Below are 12,949 nucleotides of genomic sequence, written 5' to 3' on the forward strand. Positions count from 1 at the left end.
GCGCTAGTGAGCATGAAAGTTTTGTTTTGCAGATATCTCAGGAGCCTGTCATCTTAGTAAGATGGCGTCTTCGGCAAAGCTGTTCAGTGACTCAAGGACTATCATTATATTTGACAAGAGTTTCTAGATATTTCCACTAGGTGGCACTAGTGAGCATGAAAATTTTGTTTTGCGGATATATCAGAACCACTTAGAAAGATGGCGTTTTCGGCAAAATTGTTAAGTATCCTGTAGCCTAAAACTTTATGCAACCACCATAAAACCGACTACATTCTCGTGACATACACAAGTTACGGTTTACTGAAAAGGGATGCAAAATAGCTGCAGGGTGCTCCGTTGATACCGTTGAAACACGTCTCTCGCTTGATTGCGCTGCTTCGTGGGAGAAGCACAGGCTGACTGCACTTTTGATGGAAGCTGCCGTCAGGGAGGATAAAAACCTGCCGGTTGGTTGCACCAGTTGATTGAAAATGTTATAATTGAAGAGCAAAGAGAAAAATTGAAAAACGCAATTACTTTGATTACAAGCATCGAAACCGAGATTTAATCGAGCAGTTTAGTCTGTGACAGGAATAAATGTATGTACGGCAACCGTCTGATAGAGATGTCAAGTTGGAATTCTTGGGAAGAATAGTAATGGGATGAGAATCGTATCGCCAAACGAATTAGGTAAAGGGGACCTATAATGCAATTTGCTAGCGAGTGTAATGAGAGCCCTGTTTGTTTCTGGTCAAGTCGGGATGTAAAAGTTACCTACTGATGGTGACAACATGGGTTCATTTGTGCAACACGAACACGATACAAAGTGATAAGTTCGTTTTCATTCTTGCTACAGCCTGTCCTATATGGTCGTTGTATGTCACATGCGCCAATTACATATAATTGATCGCAACCACTCATTGTGTTCCAGAAGAACCCTCAGGACCAGTGGTTCCCAACCTGAAGCAGTGACCTTCAAAACTTTACAAACGTTCCATGGATTATTAAGCATGCGTGTTCTCAAAATGAAAATTTATGGAAGCCTTCTAATGATCTCTTTACAAATCAAGAGATTTCTTTGGAAAGCACATACAATTACGTATAAAATCCACCACAGATAATGCAAGAATTCTGTTTAGATAATCTGGATCTCACAGTTTTTTTCAGATGTCCGTCAAAAACGTTCTTGCAAGAATTCAACAAAATTCAAGAACATTGTCCGTCTATCTAAAGTGAAAAAATCCCCTAAAGGTTTAGTATTGCACTGTTATAATCGATAGAGAGTGATAGAGGAGGGCATTATTCATTATAACATTGGTTTCCTAGTAAAGTTCAGTGAGGTTCAATTACAATGTTTTTGTGAAATCGTCACGGTTCCCTAGGGGACCGTGGACCACCGGTTAAGAATCCCTGCCCTAGTCGGCTGCACTTGCTCCGAGAAACCTGTTCTATGGGTGTTCTGTTTACCCATAATAGACATATGTACATCGCACCGAAAGAAGCAAGCCGTGTCAATCAATCAAACTGGAAGGGAGAATCTTTGCTCCGTTCTTTGGCCTATCGTGGAAAGAAGGCTTTCTCGTGCATTGATACCGGTTGTCGCTCTGCCCAGCCCCAGAATGAGCTGAACCATAAACGCTATACATATCTCTGGTAGATACTCTCTTCTAGTGATAAATTTATCATTCGATTGCTGTTGTGAAGGGTCTACCCCATAAATCAATCACGATTTCCTCGTTTGCTTGTATACGCATGTCTTAATACAGAAACCCTTGTGCCAATACTATTTCATATGCCAATACCTGTTCATGGAAGAAGATGTCTCTAATTTTGATGTACGCTACCGTTTACACGTTTCATCGAGTAAAAAAAAAATAAAAAAATAAAATTGTCTGGGATTCCTACTCAGAAATCTGAAAAAAATCTATCAGAAACTGTATTAACTTTGAAACTTTGAAAATTCTGCCCAGAAATATATGAGTTGAGCAACTACAATTTTCAAAGAATTTTGCTTAGAATTCCTTGAGAAATCCTTTTCGTGTTCTGTCAGAAATACACTAAGGATTATGTGAAAGCTTTGTCCAAGTTTTCCTATGTTCCGGATTCTAACAGAATCCTGTGTATAATTCTGATTACACTGCTAAATATATGGTGGATAACAATCTTTCCCAAGATTCTGCAAGTATCCTGTTAAGGATTATATAATAATCCTACTCCAAAGTATGTGTGAATCATTACCAGGATAGTAAAACAACTTGCAAACGGAAGCAAAATACGCCCTGTATAAAACATTTATACTGCCGGTTACATTTATACTCTACGAGCACGAAGCGTGGACGTTGAAAGAGGCAGACCAGAAAGCGTTAGGTGTTTTCGAGCGTGAAGTGCTGCGGACAATACTCGGCGGGCAACTCGAAAAAGCGCAGACCAGTGAATCAATTGTCACCCAACACGCAGCAACAAAGACATTGTCATCTTCTATTCTTGTTGCAACAATTTCATTCCGCTACATCAGTTTATCACCACATGAAAAGAATATGACAATGATCGATCACCACGTGCGCAGCGATTTTCTGGACTTCACATTGCAATTTTCGAGAACTTTCTCCGTGTAGGTAAACATTGACACATTATTGAACAGCATCCATAAAAAAATTTGGTTTTGTGTTTAAAATAAGTGATTAATCGCGAGTTGAAAAGGTTGCAACAATATTGGGCTCTGTGATGGTCATGACAAGTTTGCTTTTGATTGTATCCTTATCCGTGACAGTTGGGACAAACGGTTGTGAGCGAGCTTACTTTGATATATCCAGGGAATGTCTGAAAACTCAGTGCTGTGCCAAAAACATGCGTGCCACTCTGAAATTAATTATGCGTCTCCCATTCTTTACGAGTAAACTCAAAACAAGGTGCAGGAGACAATTACTCGCTGAACATTACTAAAAGGACCTACACGCTAAGCCAGCTTCAAGCAGCGCATGTGTTAAAACTACACAGGATGAGGCAACCAAAGCAGTAGGTACTGGCTGACTTAGTGAAAATTCTGTGAAGGTCGCACTCATTCTGTGAGTAGCCGACGTGTTGGCCTTCGGCTGTGCGGGGATCGATGGAAACGGAACTGTCAATCATCTCCCGCGCGGCAGCAAACAGTTGGCCGTTGGTAAGATGGGTAGTTATCCGGAATTTTTTTTAACGAAAAGCCGGAAGATGGTCGCAAATGCGGAAGATATTTTCCCCATTTGCTTCCGCTTTGGCTATTCGAATGAAAGAATCTCTGAAAACTTGAAACTTTGAATGTTTTTTTTTAATGTTTTCAGAAGCAAAACAAAAATGGAAGCGAATTCCGCATTCCAAGCGTTCCGCCTCTGTGCGCATTTCACTCATTCGGTTTGTTTACCACCGTTGGGCCATTTTTAATTCACTTGTAGTGCCGTAGTGAATGAAAATTTTTCTTCATTTTTTTTGGACAGTTGTTAATGTACCATCAAAGTACATACACACCAAAATTGAAGTTTATTGGAGTTAAACTGCGATAGTTATTCAATAAATAATTCGTACAAATCCTTTTTTGACCCATTCTCACCCCCCAACGACGGTACAATGCAGAACTGTTACATCTTAGCTTAAATTTTAAGGTTTTCAAAAGCAACTATTTTCATTTTTGCTTAAAATCTGTATAAATTTGAATAATTTTGGCTGAATTTTTTATAGCGAATCTGTTTATCTGTATTTTTTCAAATAATCTGCAATCTGTACTTACAGATTCGTGGTCTCAACATAAATCTGTAAAATACAGATAAATCTGTATATGCAACCCTGCTCACAGCAGAGCGTGTAGCACCGATAGATATTTAAGTCGCATCCCCTTCCTTCCTTCCTTTCTGGCGTTACGTCCCCACTGGGACAGAGCCTGCTTCTCAGCTTAGTGTTCTTATGAGCACTTCCACAGTTATTAACTGAGAGCTTACTATGCCAATGACCATTTTTGCATGCGTATATCGTGTGGCAGGTACGAAGATACTCTATGCCCTGGGAAGTCGAGAAAATTTCCAACCCGAAAAGATCCTCGACCGGTGGGATTCGAACCCACGACCCTCAGCTTGGTCTTGCTGAATAGCTGCGCGTTTACCGCTACGGCTAAGTTGCACCCCATCCCTGGTAACCAATATCAAGTGGATAAAGATGCGAATATTATTAAGAGTATAAAATACGGCAGACTTCGATGGGAAGGTCATTTAGTGCGAATGGTGGAAGAATGAATTGCGGAAATATTCAGCAGGGAGCCAGGTAGATGACTTCTTGGATTACCACGAATACGCTGGCTGTACTCAGTGGAAGAGAACCTGGCGAACCTAAACGTTCGGGGCAACTGGAGAACCCAAGTAACCACGAAGCTATATATGAATACTTTATGTTTGCTCTATAGTATGCTATCAGATTTTGTTTTAAAGTGACATAACCTTTAAGAGCTTTATAAAGCATAATTAAAGTGGGAAAGAGCCCCACAACAACCAAATTAATGCAATACTTGGTAAAGCAGTTTTAATGCACAAGCCCTACTAAAGCATTTATGTTTGTATATTTGGGGTTCATGATGTATATTAGCTTAAAATAATGTATGTTTAGGGCTTGCGTTAAAAATAAACAAAACAATGAATCCATTGGCTACCTTCCAATGGTTTTCTTTACCATCTGAATGATTTTATTTTGTTGGAATCAGGATTCGAACCCACAACTAGGATGATGGTGTGCTGGATGCCTGGCGCGTTGGTGTCCTGTGCAAAAGCTGCTGATGTTATAAGGTAGGATAAAAGTTCCTTATAAACGAAGCCACTGTGTGTGTTAACATTACTATTTGGCCAGTTATTACGAATAGACAGAATTCTCTTCGGCGATTGATGTCCTTTCCTCACCAAATGAAACATCAATAGAAATAATTTGATCACCATTCTTTCTCGTAGAGGAAATAACAGAACGTAACCCACAAAACAAAGCCCTAGCGCATTAAACTGATTTCGGGGGGAGAGAAATTGATCGACATTTCCTCTCACTCCTTATGAATAAAAGAGTCTCATAGATAAAATACAACAATTTTGAATGAATACATATATCCTTAGATCATGAAATGGGGGTTCGAGATGAAAGAAAGTCATTTCATTATTCTTCCATATCCCACAAAACGCAATGAGCGAGTGCGAACGTGCTCGATCGTCTTACTTATTTATTACAGATTCGAGTGCGTTTAATGAGGTTATGTAATCTTGTATGACAGCATAACTGTATATTCACTCTAAACACTTAGCATAATGCTATATTAAAATAATGCTACAAAGCATTTACAATGTTAATCAAATGCATCATTGCTTGACAGTTATTGAATAAATGCATGATAACATTATTAATGCAAACAATGTTGACTTTCGACCAAATTAATGCAATGGTGTAATGCTTGTGGTTACTTGGGTTGTCACTTAAATTTGGCTGTTAGTTTTTTTTTTATCAAAATAATAAAAACTAATGGCATTTTTATAAAGTTTTGACGATATTGAATGTAAATAATGTCCCATTTGGTCTGTTTCTAACCCTTGAGAAAGACAACATAGACCATCGAAACGTTGGGAATATAATAATCGTTTCATTGCTCCTAAGACTGCATTGACGAAAATATCCCCGAGTGCGAAACATACCAGGCATCAAAAGGATAACTGAAGATGGAGCATCTTAACAACATCAATTCCTATCAACGAAGTGGTACTGCAGCTTTCGAAATCACATCCATTCCTTACAACATTGAATGAAATCATGTGATTCTAAACCTTTGGTCCAAATTTCTGTCAAGTAGGTCAAATTTCGCATGTCCAAAATGATTTCATGGGAAATAACACTTTAGTTCGAAACATTCACAACTAGAAGGCATTTCAAATGTCTGAAAAATCAAGGAAAATGCTTTTATTTTAATTGAAAATTGTATGCCTACAAACAGACACATTCATTCGAGTTCATTGCACGTTTTACGGTACTTTCAAAATATAAAATTTAGTTTGAACGTTGCTCGTATTTGTTATGTTGGCGCTATTGCGCTCTTATGTAAAGCACATCAAAAGATTTACATAACTTTGACCAATTTACTAGAATTTTTCTCTACAATTTTGATTAGTGTAGATAACGTAAAACGAAAGAACTAATAACGTTTCGTTGGTACCTACCATAATTGCCGTATAGGGTAAAAGAGCAAACGATTATGACTGTTTTTCCCGCAGTTGTTTTCTTATTTTCGATGTTCAAGAACATCATAAGTCATTCAACTTACCATTCTTCATGTACCTTGTCACCGGTTCCGGGTCATTTGGCCGAATGCCATTTGGCCGAATGCCGTTTGGCCGAACGCCATTTGGCCGAATGCCGTTTGGCCGAAATTGAAAACACAAGTGAACTACAGTTAGCATGGATATATGATAAATTCCAATGAACTTATTCAGCTTATTCATAAAAAAAAGATAAATCATCATTGTTATACATAAACTTTTTAGTGTTAGTTGAAGAAACAGTCAGTGCTGAAGGATCCTAAATGTAAGCAGTTGTTCACTTCGATGCCAGCGGTAATAGCCACCAGCAGATGTTTTGGCATCGCGTCTGTAGTTAGCTTTTGACAGTAATTAAAACGGTTTAAAACTTATTCGTTCTTCTGCTGGATCGGCTTGCTTCGATCTCTCGAAACGTACTAAGTAATATATGTCATAATTCTGGCATCAACAAGTCTTGGCTTCCTTTTCAAAACGGAGAAACAGTGTGTTTCATTGACGTAAGTGTTCGTCGAGTCGTTAATTGCTATACTCAAGCAACGGTGCAGTGTTCAGTTCTCATGTTGTAATCTTAATCATGGAGGAGAATAACATCTCACAAAAGTTTACCCTTGAGCTAAAAAATATGTTTTGAATAAAATTTATTATAAGCTTTAATTCCAATAACTATGAAAAATATTTCTCTCTTGAAAGAAAAGCCTATGATCAAAAGAAGGAAAAATCTCTTATGAAAATTTAAGCAAGTGTAATGCATATAATCATTTCATCAATACAACTACAAAGAACTACCGATTATTTAAAGAAGGAAAAAATCCCAATTAGTATAAGCTAAACTATTACCGATAGTAATGGAACCAGTATAACTCGAAAGAATAGCCTTTGTTTAAAAGAAGGAAAAATTTCTGATGAAATTATTTAAAACACTTGAAACCTTATTACACCGTTGGTAATCCAGTGGCATTTCAATCATCACCTCAAAGTCTTGACGCGAAGTGTGTTGTTCACAGCTTCGTCCTGAATAAAAGGTTCGATGTTATCATTCTCTTGCAGCTCATATAGTGGCAAACATGACGTCCTGTCACATCATAAAAATCGACATAGTAATTAGCTTATCAGTTATTGGGTCACACTTATGAATCCTATACTTCAGCGTTGTAGCAAATTTTTTTGTTCATGATTCGGCCAAACGGCATTCGGCCAAATGACCCTTTCGGCCAAATGGCATTCGGCCAAATGGCGTTCGGCCAAACGGCATTCGGCCAAACGGCGTTCGGCCAAATGGCCGGACACCTTTGTCACCAACCATAAACAATCAAGTAGAAAAAAAAACTCATGTTCATGCTAATTCGATAACGAAAGCTTACAATCAGAGATCGTTTACTTACAATCGTTTCCTTGCGTCAGCTTCCAGAAGAAGGCCCCTCGAGCTACACCAGTCGCGTCTGTTCGAATAGTACCCTGCTGGGCCAGTGTCCGGATAGAATCGCTTCCTGAATGTAACTTTACCACCGTTCAGAAATCGCACTAATCACACGGTATTTATCAATCTTCTCTGGACACAGCTGTGGGTTTAGCATACAGATGAAGATCTTTCAGAGACCAGCACCTAGTTGGCACTTCAACATAGCTTCGTTGCAAAAATTTGGTATGTTTCCGCCTGTTTCACAGTAATTGAATGCCTTCACACCGATTGCTCAACAATCTTTTCACTCTTCTTAGTCGTGTCGCAATTTTTACAAGTTGTTCGCATCGTTGATCAAGTCACTTCCCTTCAGGACATGCCCTTTCCCCTGTATTCAACAGTGCCGTATCCTATTCCGCTTCAGACACTGTCAGGTCACCAGATATCATTTTCAAGGTTAGACACTTTTGCTTTCTCTCACTGTGGCTTCACTCATTAAATTGATTCCACTCTCTCTTTCACTTGGGCTAACTCTTGGACGTTGATCGCACAGATGAAAACAGACCGCCGCAGGCCACGAGTCCCACCAACAATTTCTTCCTCTTTCACTGTCACGATCTGGGTGGTAACCTTTCGTCGGAGCGGATAAAATCGAAAGTGACCAGCGAAATGCTCGAAACGTAATCACACTTGATCGTGTTCCGCCAAAGATTTGCTGTTGTGAACCGGAGTTACACCGGCCAGATCTGGGTCTTTTTGCGGAAAGCTCTGAAACCGGATGACTTGCGTAGAACTTTTTTGCGTTTTGGAGCAACTTCGATCCGATCTTGAGAACCGTTGATGCACTACTGCACGGCAGCTAGCACACCACAAGAAGGCTGACTTAAGGATGATATAGCAGTTCTCGACGACCCCCGTCCCGGTCCGTAGAAGGTGGGGTATACGGCACTTCCTGGAAATAAGATAGCCACGCGGCAGAGAGAAAGAGAAAACAAAGCTGGTCGTTACTATAAAGATGTCTCAAACCAGTGCATATAAAAATCAATCGCACCACAACGCACTACGAGGCGCATCCGAAGAGCGACAGCAAAACAGTTATGTGATTATAGGGAAATAAATCAAGCGCGTATGCGCAGAGGGAGTAAGTATGGAGCCGCCGCCCCACACCGGTACCGATTACTTGGGGAGAATTGCGGAGGCAGTGTTGCTGGGTGGTAAAGTGCATTTAGTGATCGGTTTTTTAAGCATGATTCTGAAGTAATTTTTGGATCATAATGCTTAATAAGTATCATGATTGGGAATATTTATCTTTTACCAAGATTATAATGATAGGAAATATGAGTTGCATCATGAGAGCTATAGGGTGTCCCAGAAAGTGTAGGAATGACTCCATCATACTGCCATTCACAGGCCAGTGCAGATATAAATCTGATTTGCAAACATTTGATTCTTGCACATATCAAGAGCAAATGTTGAATTTCGATCGATTTATTTTACTATATTTATGTTGATGACGGCACTTTTTCAGAAGTGTTTCTTTCAAGTTTTGCACAAATAACGTTATTTCTGAGCGACGTTGTTGCACAATATCTGTGTCGATACAACTACTGATCAGACTTTTATTTATTTTAATGGAAATGAAAATTTTTTATATGATATTCAAATCGACAAAAAATCCGATTCTTTGAAAATGTTTAAAACAAGTCCTTGTATTTATATTAAAACATGAATACAAGAATGTAGGCTGTCCAAAAAATAGAGATTGACATAAGTAGAACTTGATGAATTATTTTTATTCAATTGTTAAAAAAACTAGTGATGTTTTAAGAATTTTGCCATTTTTCAAATGATTTTTGGCAAAGCCAAATTAATTTTTTAATGAAAAATCCTGTAAAACATCTTAGATACAATGTACTTCAACTCACACACAGGTAGCAATGAACACACCTCTTAAGTTCCAATATGCAAAAATATTTATTTGTTAGACAAATACTATGATTCTCGTTATCAAAGTCATGCCCGTATTTTATGGGACACGCTATAATATGAATTCACAACAATGAGCATAATTTACAGCTAGGTTATCCGGTGTACAGCTCGATTATCCGGAGACTCGATTATACGGGGACTCGATTATCCGGGATACGGTTATCCGGAATTTTAGACTCGATTATCCGGAATTTGTTTTTTGATGTTCTTGTTTTTCAATTATTATGCATAAATCTGAGATAATTTGGTATTGCAATATATAATATGAATGATTTTGAAGTTTAGAACGTATTTAAGGAAAGAGTGGTTTGAAAAAGTGTTTTTTTGTGTATGATGGTCAAAAAAAAAATTCTTTTGAAGACCCCTACTGTTCCTAGGAAAAAATTCTGGCTATGCCACCGCATCATATAAAAAAAATAGCGAAAAAAGGAAATATTTAAGTTCTTTTGTCGAAGATTTCAAATTTTTTCTTAGTGATTCGATTAACCGGAGGATTCGATTATCCGGAGTGAAAATAAAAAAATCGATACTCCGGATAATCGAGTCCGACCTGTATATGAATTTTGCGTGAACACTGAACATAGAGTAATATGGGGAAAATCTTTAAGCAGTTGAGTGTATAGTACAGTGGACTTTCACCATATAAGCTACAATTTTTCTGAACGAACTTGAGTCAAATTGTGTACCCATTCTAGTTCAGCAGTTTTAAAATTGATGGTGTGTTATGCGATCTTTTTACTCGCCGTTTGGGCAAAAGTTGAGATTTAGTGTGGCGTAAAAGTTCACTGACTAAAACACAAAACGAAAACAGTGATGGATTTGAACGCGATCAGTTCGCGTTCCAGTTCATTTTTCAGAACGAAGTGATCAAGTAGGCTTGCTCATTGTTCAGTTCAAACATTTGAACTCTAGTAAGCAAAAATTTGAACGCAGTTCTCGTTCAAAATTTGAACTTGTTCCGTTCAGTTTTGGCTCGCGTTCAGTTTAAAATGCATCACTGGCACAAAATATTGATGTTTGCTCAAAAGTATACTCTACATTTCAATCAGAAATCATAAAAAATAGGATTAGTTCAGGTGTTCAGATGGACTGGACCAAGTGTTTTTTAAGATTTCAAGGAAACGTACTTCAGGCATTTGAAATATCAAAATATTGTAATGTACCCAAAAATGGCCGTCGTTCGTAATACTATGGTAAGCCTTGAAATTATAAAAACATTATTCACGTAATCAAGCGTATTTCGCAGAATTTGGAGATGATATGTATTTGCACATTTTTCCGTGAGACAATATAGGGCTTGAACTTTTGCCCCGCTGTTTGAACGGTTACCATACATTTCTGGACAAACATTAGAGAAGGGCACAAGAAGTCTTGAGCCTTTTTTCAGACACGTTGCTGTTGAGCCCTTTGTGGTCCGCCCACGAAAACTAACACCACTATCAGGAAGATCAATGTTAGCTCTTCCTGTTAGTGAGTGTGATCGAGTTGAATGGGGCTCAACAGCGTCTATTGTTTACCAATGTCGATGTGCCCTTTTCAAATGTTTGTCCAGTTTTATACAGAAACTACACCGTAACATAAAAAATCGGCTGAGCGTTTATTTTTATTTTGTTGTGTGGAAATTCAATCGATATTTACAATTTTACGTCAAAAACAACATATATCCATTACTTTTGCAAATGTCAATCGATTTCCATAATTTTTGGAGTCATAGTTTTTTTTTTACTTGAACAGCATTCGAACCATCATGGAACTTATAACTTTTGTTTTGTATTGAACTAGAAACCACAAAAGAAACTTTTACCTTATTTTTATCATTTTTTTTTAACATAAAAGTAATCTGAAAAGGGATGAGAATGATTTAATATTAATACATTTTAGGTAGGGTAAAAACACCGGGTTTGGCCAGCATAAGAGAAATTGTCAATAAAAATTAAATGGAAAGCCGTATTTATACTACAAATATGTCAAATGCAAGCTTTCAATCTATATTATGTGTGTAAAATATCAAAACTGAGCTATAACCATTTTTTCACTTTAAAAATCCCGTTGGTCAATATAGGCCAAAGTAACCAGTTTCGGCCAGAGATTTAACTTCGATTCCTTAATTGGCCAATCGCATTGATTTCTCATGACAGTGGCCAAATTAGGAGTGCCCTGGCCAAATTAGGTTAAATTAGGAAATTGAATTGTTTTTCTTATCTTGAATCAATTCGGACGAGTAAATGAATGTAGCTCTTGGCTTGGCTATGTAAAACGGTGTATAATATATCTAGTTTTATACCTATGACTACAACTTGCGTATGGCCAAAACCGGTGCTTCTACCCTAGACGAAACTTTTACAAGCATTATAAACTAAATCAAATAAACTACTGCAACTCATGCAATGCACACTTCTCCAAAGGTTTGGACATAGCATTAGTGTATGGAACAAATTTCTTTCCATGCAATAACGAAACTCTGTATTCGATTTATTTATTTATATATTTCGTCAAGAATTATATTGTATTGTAATGCTTAACTTCGGTTACGAATTAGTTAGTATCTCCCGACGCCCAAAAACTTCTTTATCTTTTAACGCAATTTCGCAATCATTAATGTGTACAATTGTGTACAAAACCACAGGCATAGTGAGACTCACACATCTAATACGTAACCGAAGTTAGGAGTGTACAATACACTGATGGCTTAGAAGGTAAAGCTGGAGCTGGTGTATACACCTGGTTGACGCTTAAATGCTTTCCAGACGGAAGTATCTCCGATGGCATCCAGAAATCGCATAAAAACTTATTTTGAAGTCAATTAATTTAATTTGTTTAATATTATGCACTGCCCACACTCGCATTACAGTCCCCTATGAATTGTCGCCATTTTTGAGTTGGTTACATCAAAAGTGTTTATCTCTAATGTACTTTTTGAAATCATATTCAAAATTGTAACTTTTCATGGACAAAATACGAAAAAAAAACAACTCATGTGCGTCCCTTATTGAAAATACTCTTATAACGCATAACCTATAAAGCATAAGGGGATTTTTTTTTATTACCGTACGGGTTTGGGCCGAAGGGTCTCAGATTTTCATGAAACTTTTTCCACAGGCAGGGCTCATGGATATAGGAATAAAAAAAAATTGAGAAAAATTCAGGGTCGCCTATTTTTCCGGAAAACTCAGGTGGAAATTTTTTGTTTTCCCTTGACACTACTTACTTTAAAAAATCATAACTCAAGAACGAAGCATTGTAGAAACAAATTTTTTTATGAAAATTTAAGCAAATT

General features: G+C 37.7%; 1 protein-coding gene across 2 annotated transcripts in view; it reads right to left on the reverse strand.

The window, feature by feature from the left end:
* Window positions 1–12,949, reverse strand: part of LOC5572987 (pheromone-regulated protein PRM7) — a 303,931-nt gene that overhangs the window by 185,910 nt on the left and 105,072 nt on the right. The window contains exon 2 of one of the 2 annotated variants that reach the window (XM_021853726.1): window positions 7,667–8,635. The gene's annotated coding sequence lies outside the window, so the exon portion shown is untranslated. Of the gene's footprint in view, window positions 1–7,666; window positions 8,656–12,949 lie in introns of those variants that run through there. The other variant, XM_021853727.1, reaches the window with a different exon arrangement.

The sequence above is a fragment of the Aedes aegypti genome, chromosome 3, assembly GCF_002204515.2.
Source record: "Aedes aegypti strain LVP_AGWG chromosome 3, AaegL5.0 Primary Assembly, whole genome shotgun sequence".
NCBI classification, from domain to species: Eukaryota; Metazoa; Arthropoda; class Insecta; order Diptera; family Culicidae; genus Aedes; species Aedes aegypti.